The following is a 14,620-nucleotide window of genomic DNA, read 5'->3' as shown; positions in this document are numbered from 1 at the left end:
CTCCGTTGATTGGTCCTCGTCCGAGCGACAGCGATGAAAAGTTGAAAATGTTTCAACTTTCTGGGATCGCGTCGCTGGGTCGCCTGTGCACGACACGTGCACGAACGCAAAATTCCACACGCACGTTTTTCGCATTTCGCTTGGTAGGAGAGAGAGACCCGTGATTATCGCTTTGTCACGCATGTCTCATTGAAAATGAATGGAGGAGAGGCGATGTCGCCTCCCGTGTGCCGAGCCCATTAGCTTGAACTAGCTGACATGTCTCCTGGATGATACAACAGCCTTCCCCGTTAGAGTCAAGATGGGTGAGTCCATGAATGTCAAGTGACATTGTGACGTAGATCTGTCAGGATTGTCTAATCCTAGAGTTTAATGGTCAATTTTCTATCAGAAGCTAATGCAGAAGATAGGAGTAGGCGACTATTTTCATGTTCAGCCTGACTGATTAAAAATACAAACATTTAAAAATGGATTTTCAGTCAACCACAACCTTAAAGCCTTAAAAACTGTGTAGTGGTGTTTTATAACCCTTGCAAAGGATTTAACTAAATAAGGAAACTCCTTTGGGAATGTTTGCAAACCTTCAGCAGCATTCAAAGCTCAGTTAGATACTGGCTTTAGTGTCTCCAGAAGGATCTGTCACAGGACCGGAGACAAGACACCAAACACGTGAGACAATCACAATAACACACTGACTTAATGCTCCAAATGAAATATGACTGGATATTGTTTGTTTAACTATGCACACAACAACAGTTTAGAACATATATGAGTCAGTCTTGTGAACTTCAAGGTGAGACTGAAAAAGCCATTTGCCACTTAATGTCAGCTTTCACATATGAATGTTTACCAATAGCTCATTTTCAGGAAGTGGTAACTGTTCCTTTCAGCATGCGCCGCGCTAATCACATACAGGAGGCCAGAGCTGACAATGAATGCAACGCTGCGAGTCAACAATTACCGGACGGCTGGTGGAAATGACAGGGTGGACGTCAGCCGTTCCCGTGTTCCCACTCGCCACGATTGATGAGTTCATTTATCTCTCCCTGGCTTCTGCCTTTTCGCCCCTCTGTTGCTATGAAAATGAATAGCCTCGCTAAAATGGAGAAATTGTGCCCTGGAAAAGAAAATATAAAAAGCTGCCTTTACAATACCACAGAGGCATATTTATTTCATCTTAAAGGGGAGGTTTGAGGTCACCCTCCAGTCCTTCCCCAGTGACATTTTCCAACTTGACATTCTGTGACATTTCCAGTTAAATATTGCTGATATTCCTGCAGAGGAATTAAAAGCATGTCTAAAAGGGAGCCCGGCATTAAAGCTCTTTCTCTCTATCATCCTCCCTCACTCGCTCCGCTCTGTCTCTTCATCCCAAACGCTCGGTTTTTCTTCCCTCCTGTTTTCGTGCAGCAACACAGCTTACACGCACTACCTACTAAGTGTGGTTGACTTGCATCTCCAGGTATTAGGGGAAGTCTTTTTAATCCCAAAGGATTACCAAAAATTCTTATCTTCTGGAAAAAATAACAGGCAGACACAAAGTGTGAGACTGGAGAGAGAGAGAGAGAGAGAGAAAAAAAAGCTTATGATGCTATTTTAGGGTAAAAAATTCAAAGATTAGGATGCAGAGACATGCCAATAAGCTTTCATGCAAGAGAGGGGAAAAATGGCTTTACGTTCTGAAAATGTCCCACTGATCTGTGGAATGGATTTAGAAAATGCACTTGTGCTAAACAGTTTGTGGGACTCGGGGCTAAAATGTGTTTTGCAAAAAAAGGGTTTGAATTCATTCGAATTTACTCTGTTTTTCACAAACCCACGTTACAGTATACCTGACAGTTTTACAAACGGCACTCCCGCTTTATTAGTAGCTGTGATTTAAATTTTACTGGTCTCTGATGGAAATATTTGCTTAAAAAAGTTGTTAAGTGTTTTATTGTATTTATTCACGAGGTGTTATTTAACCTTCATTTACATGTAATGACATTGAGATCAAAATCTCTTTTTACGAGGGAGACTCGGCCAAAGCAGCAGCCGGCAGTTGATTAAAATGCAGAATATAAACCATAAAAGCAATAAATTGGATGAGATGATAGCATCAAAATGTCTATTAAAGCTCAGCGTCCTCTCCAGAAAAATAAGTACAGGGACCTGATGAGATCAATTTGAGCTCTCTTTGAAATTAGCTTTGTGTCAAATGAGCCTTTTTAGCACGTTTACTCTGGTTTTGTATTCATGGTGAATCACTTGGTGCACTAGATCAAAGGGAGGAAACTTTACTGCATCAGTAATATTCACAAGCAAAGAAAGTCCTTTAATTTATTAGATTTTTGTTTTAAAATCGGAGTAAAAATGTAAAATGTCAAGCTAATAGAAATGTTTAGAATAGATGTTTTAAAAAGAACACGTTTATGAACAGGATACATGAAATTGAAATCAAAGAAGTAAAAATGGGGGCTTTACCACTTTATTAAGATAAACTTGGGTGATTCATATAATAATCTGCAATTAGCCACTCACTAAGTGCTGTGTAGTATTAAGGAGTTGTATTTGGAAGTCTTTTCTGCCAAGTCAACCTATCACATTAACATTCCTTTGTTTCTCAGATAGAACCAGGAAATGTGAGCCATGGGATGACTCTGCAAAGGGGATGGATACAGCTAGGTGATATGGACAAAGGGACATGTGCATAAATGTGTCAGCAGACAAATACATCAGCAGTGTTGAGATATTATCTCCTGACCTCATTCTTGTCCCATTTCTCAGAAACTGACAAATGATCCAAATGTATCTGATTCATTTCCCATTTTCATTTTGAACACACTTTTAAAACTTGGGAGTTTTCATTTCTTACCTTCAATCCAGCAAAGTACTGATCTCCTCAACCTTAGTCACTGAATAAATGTTCACGTTGTAAGAGCTCTGGTGAAGTCTACAGTGTCGAGCATTTTAACATCTGGACCGAACCGCAGAATCAGACGTGCAGCAAGGGATAGCGATTGATTGTGATCAAAATGTAAAGTAAGCCTAAGCTGTCTCACTAATGGATTTAATAGTTTATTTGACTGGAGAGGTGAATCAATCTTAGGCTATTGACCACGGGATCCTGAAGGATTACAGATGGGCCAAGGGGTCGCAGGGCAGATGGGCACACTTGCTGCAAGAAGACAAGTGCACAGGAAAAGTCCTGGTTTCTACGCAGTTTAGCATATTGAAAGGAAATTAATCTTCCTCTGAGTGAGAGCCCAAGACAAGCAAATCCTCTTTGGGTTTCATTTATTTGTGCAGGACCGACAGGATTACTTAAAACGATGGAATGTTCAGTTTGTAAAAGTGCACTAAAGACAAAAGTCTTTTAGTAGCTTGGCAACCTTTCTGTTTGCTATGAGCTGCGAGCATGAAGTCGTGATTTGATTTTGAGATGCTAACATGTAATTTAAAGCCTTTGCAGCCCAACTGTGGCTGAATAATGAGCAGCCATTAAACTAATGTGTGCTTTCTGTGTTGCAAGGCCCCAGCGTGAGTATTTCCTGGAAGATAATGCAGGTCCAGGCACTCGTGATATCAGCATGGTAAGCATTGTGGTGATGGTGGGGTCTCAGCAGTTAGCAGCTCCCACTGGACCATTAGGAATGACCTTGTTGGACCTCTTACGTCTACTCAATGTTGACGTAAACTAAAAACAATCTATTGAATATAAACATTGGTAAATACCAACAGGGGATATTCTCGTTGTATAGGTTTTTGATTCTGGCGCACCTGCCATGTAATCAGCTCAAAAGGCTTGCATATGTTTGTGGAAAAATTAAAAGTCAAGTTTTTTGATTGCGCCATTAAACAGGGCTCTCATTCCAACTCGGCACGGACATTTTGCGTGTTCATTTTCCACGGAATGAGGCTCCAATCAATCACGCTCATTATCCGTGAGGCCGATTGGTATGTGGTCAGACCCCCCCCCCCCCCCCCCCCCTTCCCAACAAAGCAGTGAGCAGGCTGGCAACAGAACCAGGTGACCGTTTGGAAACAGTCCCTCTTCATACTTCTACACAAATGCACAGAACAGTGATCTGATGGATGTTTAATGCTTATTATTGTCTGTTTCAAACATTTTTGGGTTGGGTCACCTTGGCTGAAGCAATTCAGCTCATTAATGAGGACATAATACTTCCTTTTCAATTTTCAAGAAACTCCTGAAGACCCTGCTCTTCAGAGAGCATCTTCTTAACTAGCACCTTCCCTGCACCCGTCCCCCCTCTCTACCGTCCCCTCCTTTGTTCCCAACTCTCCATGATTGATGTCAAGTTGTTGTTATTGTTGTTGTTAGCCTCAAGGGCAACATGCCGATTATCACTTGTAAGTCGCTTTGGACAAAAGCGTTTGCTAAACATAAACTTTTTTCCTTTCTGTCCACCTTCCTCCAGCTAAGAGCATGCCAACAAGCCTGGTATAAACTCCACCTGTTTCAGAGGTATAGAAAGTTCAGTATTAGGGCTCTAAGGAGGTTATACCACCTGCTACAGAACTCCTTGTTCTTCTCACCGAATGTGCTTTGAGCTGCAGTTATGAACTGCACAATGACTCTGAGACCAATCAAAGACCTCTGAGAATTTAAATGGAACAAGTGCCCTTGTCAAAGTACCACACGTTCTTTCTCTTTACACTTCTTCATCTTACTGGTTCCTGAATATTCTTAGAATCTCACAATATTTTTTGATCAAACACTGACATTTATCACAAAAAACACAAACTACAATGGTTTGTTTGGTTCTAAGACAGGCTAAACTGTACATTTGTAGTCATCTTACTGGAATCTGGAAATCTGGATCAGTGTATTGACACAGTCAAATACTACTTACAAAGGTAGTAAATAAACTTTGATTCCTAAACATGGCATTGGTTTTAAGACTGAGTTGAAAATAGTAGTAATAGACAGTAAATGTGTTCATTTGAGGGACGTTTGAAACACATCTACGTGAAAACCAAGAGTGCTGTATGATCGTAACGTTTGCTACGACTTTATGCCATGTCACCCCAAAGATCAGATCTGAGGAGTATTGTACTGAGATGCATTTTCTAAGCTTTTTCTGATTTTAGACTTGTCTAAAACTTGGTCTGCACTTTAGCAGACTACATACAGCAACAACCATGGTTTTTGCATGTAGGATAGAGTTTGTGATGAACAAAGATCTTGACACATTCCCGTCCACATTCCCATGAAGCTGTATTAGATTCTGTCAGCAGAAGCTCGAGCCTCTCCTTTCTGAATGGCATTCAGTAACAACAGATCTCTGTGCTAATTGTATCTTTTTCTACGCTTGATCTGTATAAACTAAGTAAAATCAACCAACTGAATCATGGTCATTTTTGGAGTATATCGCCAACAGAGTAAGAGTGTGACCAGTGTTCTTCCCCTGGAAATAAAGAACCAGGAAACAAAGGCCCGCTAGCTGAAGGTGATAGATAGATAGATAGATAGATAGATAGATAGATAGATAGATAGATAGATAGATAGATAGATAGATAGATAGATAGATAGATAGATGATAGATAGATAGATAGATAGATAGATAGATAGATAGATAGATAGATAGATAGATAGATAGATAGATAGATAGATAGATAGATAGATAGATAGATAGATGATAGATAGATGATAGATAGATAGATAGATAGATAGATAGATAGATAGATAGATAGATAGATAGATAGATAGATAGATAGATAGATAGATAGATGATAGATAGATAGATAGATAGATAGATAGATAGATAGATAGATAGATAGATAGATAGATAGATAGATAGATAGATAGATAGATAGATCGATCTATAAGCAACATGTGGTGTAGCTCTGTTGGTCAGCTAGAAGAGCCCATTCACAAATGATAGGCGTTGTTTTCATCGGTAAATATGGAAGTGATGAGAACGACATAAGGTGCAATACAATTTTCTACCTCTAGATGGTGGTGTTGTATAAAGAAACTCTGGATTTCTGCTTTAATATGAAGGTCCTATTGAACCGTGTAAATTCTAGGGAGATCTTGGTCAAGACAGTTTGTCCTCAATACTGACTCTAAGCATTTAAGATGTAGTGGGAAAAGAAAGGAAGAAATGACATATGGGAAAATATTTGGCCTTACTAAGAATATTCTTTCCCTGTATTTTGATCTATAGTTTATGTGGATACTCCTACTAGTGTCCAGCACTGAGGCTGGGATCCTCACAGGACCCACGCAAATCTCGCAGGAGCAGGCAGCTAAAAATAGACCGTGGATTTTAGGATTATTGGTTGGATGGAGAGAACAGTTGAGGTTGGTAATATAATTAGAACATAGTCTAAAACTAAAGAAAAGCCAATTTAAGGAAAACAAACTACGTGTACTTGATTTTTTTTTTCATTACTACATGGAACTGCTGATGGAGTAGGAGTTGGACCCATACGAGAGCATGAAGGAGCGGCAGAAACAGGCAGCAGGAGTGAGCCGTAATGGTCAGAAATTAGTGAGCAGATTTTTAAAAACAGTACCGTGCAGGACTCCATCTTCTGCTTTTTTATTCCAAAAGGAGGAATAAATGCCACGTGTGAAACTGTCTCTAAAGCAGATCTTCCACTTCCATGAGGAATCCTCACCCAAAACAGTGTTTTAAGTGTAGTGAGGAGAAAAACTCCATATTAGCCTCTCCATGGTGCCTCCATTTGCACTCCTGCTTTATGCATCAACCACAAATAGTTTGCCCATTTGCGCTCATCTGTAGAGTTCTTGTTGTTGACAGAGCTATTAGTCTGAGAGATGCCGCAGAATTCATCACAGTTACCCTGCGGTTGTTTCACAAATTCATCATTTCATTACTGTTCCACAGTGGGTGGCCATGGACGGGGTGTGTGTGTGTGTGTGTGTGTGTGGGGGGGGGGGGGGGGGGGGGGGGGGCATGATAGCATCAAAGTCCCTGAAGAAAACTAAACAAAGTGGTGCAGCCGGAGCTCGGAGCTGGACTATAATCTCCGTTAAGTGGCGAAGCAAGAGCAGAAATTAAAATATGTAAATGAATGAGTGGTTGGTTAGAGGACCTGAAAAGGGTTTTCATTACGTCTCCATCAGAAAGCCATTCATCTCGAGGCTCTCGATAATTTCGGCCCCCTAATCTGCCGGACAGATCATTAATATCTGCTTATTGAGTAAATGACAGTCATTACCTTGATTTCCTTTAGATAATTTGTCAGTCCGCGCTTCACACCAAGGATGGGCGCCACTTTACCTGATTGCATCTTCAAAAGGAGCTCTGGATCATAAAAAAACAGTCAACATTATTTAAAACAAAACAAAAGAGCTGCTATGTGGCTTAAATAAAACTCCACATAAATCAGTGACCGCTCGTCAAAGCATAAGCTCCCATATAAATCACAACTCACAGCACATATCAGCTAGGGTTACCATGGCAACTGACACTCAGAGACAATTAATGGAACACCTTTTTCCATATTCCAAATTAAATATTTTTTAAACAGTTTTTCACTATTATCCCACAACTGCAGCTCGCTGCTGAGAATTTGAGTCATTTTACAACAAATCTGGATTTTCAAGAAAAATTCAGACACAGATAAAAACATAAAAACGATGTTCTATTTCCACACTGCCAAGGATTGTTTAAATATGTAGCAGTTGTAGATTTTAGTCCCCTTCCTGTCTGGACTGGGCTCAGCTGAGTTGCTGTCCTGCTGTGAACCCTGAGGGGTGTGTGGAAGTCTAAAACGCTTATCGCCCAGGTGGACATCCAGCTGGTGGAACCGCCTCAGCCTGGGCCAGACGCTCCCGCTTGTAAGCCTCTGGCTGGGTGCCTTGGCCAGGCTTCTCGCTGTCGTCCGGCTCAGCGGGCGGATGCCAGTCGGTGCTCGCTGACAGAGGTTGTCCCTCCACCCAGCTGAGCCGGTAGCAGAAATAAAAGCAGCAGGACTTCTGGTGTAATGGGCCGAGGCATCGCCACAATGCGGTGCAGGCGCAGCTCGACGATGTTGTTCACACATCTCGTTCGAAGCCAAGCAAACACACAGCTGATGGCTGTCAGAGTTGCGTGGGATCTTCATGCCTCAGGCTCTCGATTCAAAGCGGCTGAGCAGAGGCAACATACAGTAGCCGCGGTTCTGGGCTGCTTTACGTGCAGCCTGCTCTATCTGTTGACTCAAATCACCTCTGCTGCTCCTTTATCGGCGGCTGCCAGACAAGAGTGCGTAATTTGCCATCACGAGAGAGGCAAACTCGGCTGGGATTAATAAAGCAGATCAACAGCAAAACTGATGTAAAAATGCTTCAATTGATGTAAACTCATTATAGGTTTGCTAGCACAGGAAAGTAAATAAGAGGGTTGCAGATTAAAACATACAAGTTGCCTCATTCTAATAAACAAGTTTAGGTGCAAAAGTGTCATTTGATGGGCACCTTTGTCTTTCCATAGTTTAGAAATATATTTATTTATCATAAAGGCAAATAAAATATGTCTAACGCCGTTGGCTAATGCTGAGCAGCTCTCAGTTTAAATTACATGAGGCTCTTTGGGACAAGGAAATGACTTTAACAATTACATGTTGCCTATATTATATCACAGTACAGGGTAAGACCATCACTTTTACGGATTTCTAAATAAAATCATGCATAATTGGGGGAAACTCTGAATTGTAGCGATTTAAACAATAGAAATCCAAACAGAGCAAATAAATAGTGAATAAATGAACTGATAGATAATAACTATGTTGTCTGGGCAGACTATGAGCTGATGTTCAGGTATATGAAAGCCCCATGGCAATGCCAGGATGGCTGTTTCTGTTATCTTGTGTATGTAGAACACACACACACACACACACACCCTCCACTGAGCTTGCACACTGGTCTTTTGCTTCAGGCGGCCTGCAGGCCTGCTGAGGGTTTCTGCCATGTTAAATGTTGAACATCCCTGAGAACAGACCCATCCATAATGGGGCAAATCTAAAAATTTGTTAGGTTGCTGAAATGGGGGGGCTGGTGCCGGTGCCTATCTCTAGAGGTCAATGGGCAATCAGGCGGGGTACACCCTGGACAGAGAGCCAGTCCATCACAGGGCAACACAGAGACACACAGGACAAACAATCACACACACACACACTCTCACCTAAGGACAATGTAGACAGACCAATCAACCTAACAGTCATGTTTTTGGACTGTGGGAGGAAGCCGGAGTACCCGGAGAGAACCCACGCATGCACAGGGAGAACATGCAAACTCCATGCAGAAAGATCCCAGGCTGGGAAGCGAACCCAGGACCTTCTTTCTGCAAGCCAACAGCTCTAACCACTGCACCACTGTGCAGCCTGCTGAATACATGCAAAAATTAGTTATGTGTTTGTTTTTCTTCTTTTGAACCTGGATCTATCGATGCTGCTGCGTGTTAACTTAACTGTTCCAATGCAAATCAGATGTGTCTGTGAAGCTGTTGTGTTGTGCGACCAAGCTGATTACTAGTAGCATCATAAACCCCTACAAACCACCAGAAGTTTGAACAAAAAGTTTGTTTTTGCAGCCGTTGTGGCACAGCAGCCTACGTAAAATCCTGTGAAAAACTGAGTCAAAAGTCAAAATATAACAAGAAATAATACCCAAAATGTTTTACAAAAAGAAAGAATAAAGGACAGTGAATCAACTGAAAACATGGTTTAAAAAAAGGAAAGTGCATCTTAACAAATTAATATTATTAATCAAGCATCCAACTTTCTAACTCAGATTTGCAACGTGGAGAGATGACAAAGTTCCTCTTTCTAATTTCAAACAAGCACAAACTACTAGTGGAAGTATAAATAGAAGAAGCAGGACTTCTGGTGTAATGAAGAAGTGACTCAAAAGGATATTCTTAAAATTGTCAGAGCATGTAAAACAAAATTTTCATTAGATGGAGATGACATAGATATGTTTTTAGTTAAACAAACTATTGATTGTGTTGTCGAACCACTCACATATATATGTAATTTATCATTTAAAACAGGAATATTCCCAAATAAAATGAAGGTGGCTAAGGTGGTTCCTCTTTACAAGTCTGGCAATAGGCATCAATTTACAAACTACAGACCGGTCTCCTTGTTACCTCAGTTTTCAAAGATATTGGAAAAAATTTACAATGATAAGCTGGAAAAATTTGTAGAAAAAAATGGCATTTTATTAGACAGCCAGTATGGTTTCAGATCAGGTAGATCTACCGCACAAGCTCTAATGGAATTGGTTGAAGACAGATCCACATCGCTTGATCAGAAAAAATATGTTCTGGGATTTTTTATTGATTTGAAGAAAGCCTTTGATACAGTCGATCACAAAATACTTTTATCAAAAATGGAGAAGTATGGTATAAGGGAGACAGCTCTCAATTGGCTAAAAAGTTATTTGAGTAACAGAGCTCAGTATGTCCAGTTGGGCTATCACAAGTCTAGCTGTCTCGAAGTTCACTGTGGAGTTCCGCAAGGGTCGGTACTTGGCCCAAAGTTATTTCTGTTATATATAAATGATATTTACACAACTTCAAAATTATTTAAATTTATTATGTTTGCTGATGATACAAATATTTTGTGTTCAGCAGAAGATATACAGCAACTTATACTAAAGGTCCAGAATGAATTGAGTAAGCTTAAGAATTGGTTTGATAAAAACAAACTGTCGTTAAATGTCAGCAAAACAAAGTTTATGTTATTTGGAAATAAAATAAGTAGTAAAGAAATCTATTTGACTGTTAATGAAATAGCCATTGAAAGAGTGTATGAAATTAAGTTTTTGGGGATATTGATTGATCATAAGCTCTGTTGGAAGCCATACATACAATATGTGTGTTCTAAATTAGCCAGAAGCATTGGGATAATAAATAAAACAAGATATTCTCTACCACAGAAAGCACTACACACACTTTATTGTACTATGATACTACCATACTTATCATATTGTGTCGAAGTATGGGGCAATACTTATAAATCTAATTTATTAAAGATTTGTGTTCTCCAAAAAAGAGTGGTAAGGATAATTACAAATTCTGGATATAGAGATCATACAACTCCATTATTCTATAATTCCAGATTACTCAAATTTTTTGACTTATTTCAATTTAAAACTGTCCTTGTACCGTATAGGGCCATGATGGGTGTACTGCCGTGTAATTTGCAAAGGATGTTTAAAACTCATGAAGAGGGTTATGAATTGAGAGGCGTTGAAAACTTCATTTTTCCATAATACCGAACAACTATGAAAAGTATGTGTGTATCTGTATGTGGTATCAAACTGTGGAACAAACTTGATGTGACTTTAAAATTATGTAAAAACATTAGATCATTTAAAATGTTGTATAAACAACTTATAATTGACTCATACATAAATAGCAAGTGATAAAAATGGTAATTGGCTTCAAATGGAATATTTTGTTTTTGTTGTTTATTGGTTTTGTTTTCTTTTTCTGTAGATTCATGTGAACAATTGTTTTGTAACTGTCGTTTTATTTAGCAAGGTGAAGATAGAACGACCTGCATAAAGAAAAGTTTTTTTTTCTTTCAAATTTGTTAATGTGAGCAAATGTGATTTATTAACTTAATTGGGGCTGGACTAGATAAGCTTTTGCTTCTTCCAGTTCCATCTCAAATGGTTTTATGTTATTGTATGTTTTGTATTGTTTCATTCAACAGCATATGTTTATCGTATTCCTCATTAAAAAAAAATTGTATGCACCAGGAATATGGGGGAGTGCATATGCAATTTCATGTTTTCGATGGTTTGAGATAAATAAATAAATAAGATAAAATAAATAAAAATACTCCTTGAAATATGTCCAAATTCCTCCCCTTATAGAAATATATGCACTCTGTATATATTTTCACTGATAATCCATTTTTACTTGTTTTTTTTTCCAATAAGATCAGTCACTTTAAGTTTAGCATGCAGGTTGTACATGAAAATAGTCTTCTACCCCTACTTTCTGCACTAGCTTCTGATCAAAAAGAGACAGAAAAACACTCCGTTCAGAAAGGCCTGACATCATAATGTTAAATTAACATTCATGGACTCACCCGTCTTGACTCACGTCGGTGAAGGCTGTTGTTGGTGTAGTGTCCAGGAGAAAGTAGAACTTGCTTTAGCTAGTAGAAGCAAACTGTTAGCATAAACAAACCCACCACACAGCAGAACTCCTCCATGCTTGTGTTATTTAGGGAGATCAAGCAGAGCAAAGGGAGTCAGTGGTAGAGTCATGTTGCTGTTAGCCAATCAGAGCATGACTCACAAGGCGTGCAGTTACACTAGAGACCACTGCAAATGTATTGAAAGAACTTCCTATAAGCTAAATAACTATGAAAAGAAGCATTTTATTATCAAGTTTGACATCATTTATGAGTTTTAAAGTTGTGCTCACTGAACATGCTTTTTTTTTTTTACCGTGTCCTGTCTGGCTGTGAAGCAAGCAGAATTGATGTCTGAATGCTGGTAACAAGCCTTACAGATTTACTCTCAGGTGGAGCATCAAAGCGTCTGCTTTTAATGTCACGCCTGATACTTAAAACTTTACTGTTATTGTTTTTGAATGCTTTGTAATTCTGACCAGACACGGAGACAGAGGTGAAAGAGAAAGGAAAAGACAAAAGGTGGGAAGGGGGGGGGGGGGTTCCACAAAAATAAACAATAATGAACAAGAGTCATTATTCTAGACCTGCAGAAAGAGAAGAGCATAAAAAAAATGGGACACAACAATACATCAGGAGCAAGCTATCACTGCGTCAACGTGATGATGAAATATAAAATCAACATTGTTTTACTGAACAATCACACGATAATAAATCATAGTGCATTTAGTGGCAACGACAGCCTTGAGACAAGTGTTGAACGTGCCCAAGCCCATACTTTTGAGAGCACCATGTGAGCACTGAACATGCATTTAAATAAAATCCATCCTGGAGTGCACAGTAGCATGGGGGCAAGTAAAGACAAAGTTCCACTCAAAGTCAAGAAATCTCAACATAGATGCCCTTTTCAGTTTATTTTTAAATAGAAAGTCTAAACCCATAAATAATGTTCATGAACGATGGTATAAGATGCTATTTTGACAAACAGTCCTTGAGCGAAAAGTCAAACGCTAAACCTGCCCTGAAGTGTCAGCTGTCATTCTGACCTGCATCACGTCCCTCATCCATTATCAGTGTTCTAAACGCTCTTTCTCTTCTACTGAGAAGAAACAGACAAGTTGATGGAAAGGGTGAACACGGTTTGTCAAAAAAAGGAGAGGAATCCTGTACAAAGCAGATTTTAGTTTTAATGTAGAGGTGATCTTTAAGATGTCATGTGCTCTGTCTGCAGATCCCCTGGGGGGGGGGGGGGGGGGGGGGGTTGCCGTGGCGGGGGCAGGCTTCAGCGCCGGGCAACACTCACAGTAGTCCGACAGGAAGCTTTATCTTGACATATCTGTCACTCAAGCGCGTTAGACCTTCCTTCTACTTTCAGAGAGCTGTCAAGCCACGGTCTGCCGCACAAGCCCTCACCCGTCTCCCCCACCACACCCCCCGTCGTTATATAACCTGCCACCCCATCACAAACCCAAGGCCTCACACATTCAATTTAATTCAAAGATACTTTATTAATCCCAGAGGGAAATTAGAGTTTCAGTACACACAATTCTGAGATCAAACATACATACATGCAAACACACATCGCACAGTCAATCTGACTGCTGTGGGTGCTTCTAGTATGGCCGCTATAGAATATAAGGCTGAATGAGGTCCTTGCCTTGATGATACTGATCATCCAGTGCTGGAGTCCAAAGCAATTTCCTACTCTCTTCCCAGCACCCCTGTCTCCGTATCGGACATAACATCCTGAGACAGCGGAGATTGGTGGCCAGGATACTGAATTTTTCATGAGGCAGGAAAGGTTAGATAAGATCCTCCCACGTTCTGGAGATAGTGCACTTACAGGTCTGTCTTAAAGCTCCACGGTACAAAATACACTCGCTCGTTTTATTATGAGGAAAATACACAGAATAAACCTCGTAGACGCTAAAACAGATATACAAGTTTTACAATAGATGAACCTGTGCTACCTAGACAGGAGAAGTAATGCATCTAATGAAACTACACTGTTTACATTTATTTAAATACAGTAGGGTGCCCAAAATGTGGCCTGTGGGTCATCTACGGTCCTCAGAAGGGGTCTTTTGTGGTATCTGACTGCAATTCAAGAAGAGTAGAACTGCGGAGGGTTGAGTAACCCACATCTTGTTTTTGTTGCTATAAATGGACTAAAACATATTTTCAAGACCAAGAATCAAATTCAGGCGCTTAAATGCTTTTCTTTTACTAAGGCAAATGTATGAAACCCTTTTTATTATCTACAGTGGTATAAAATATACTTTATTGTATATATATATATATATATATATATATATATATATATATATATATATATGTATATATGCAAGACTTTAAGTCGTGTGTGTGTGTGTGTGTGTGTGTGTGTGTATTGATATCATTTTATGTGGTAAAGATACATTAATACAAAGGTCATAAAAATTGGCATGAATGTCCTGCAGTACTTGGATCGTCCACAAGGAGGCAGAAAACTCGTATAGAATTTTATTGGAGC

The sequence above is a fragment of the Nothobranchius furzeri genome, chromosome 2 (genome assembly GCF_043380555.1).
Source record: "Nothobranchius furzeri strain GRZ-AD chromosome 2, NfurGRZ-RIMD1, whole genome shotgun sequence".
In the NCBI taxonomy this organism is placed as follows: domain Eukaryota; kingdom Metazoa; phylum Chordata; class Actinopteri; order Cyprinodontiformes; family Nothobranchiidae; genus Nothobranchius; species Nothobranchius furzeri.
The sequence above is the reverse complement of the archived record's forward strand: the minus strand, read 5'-3'. Positions refer to the sequence as shown.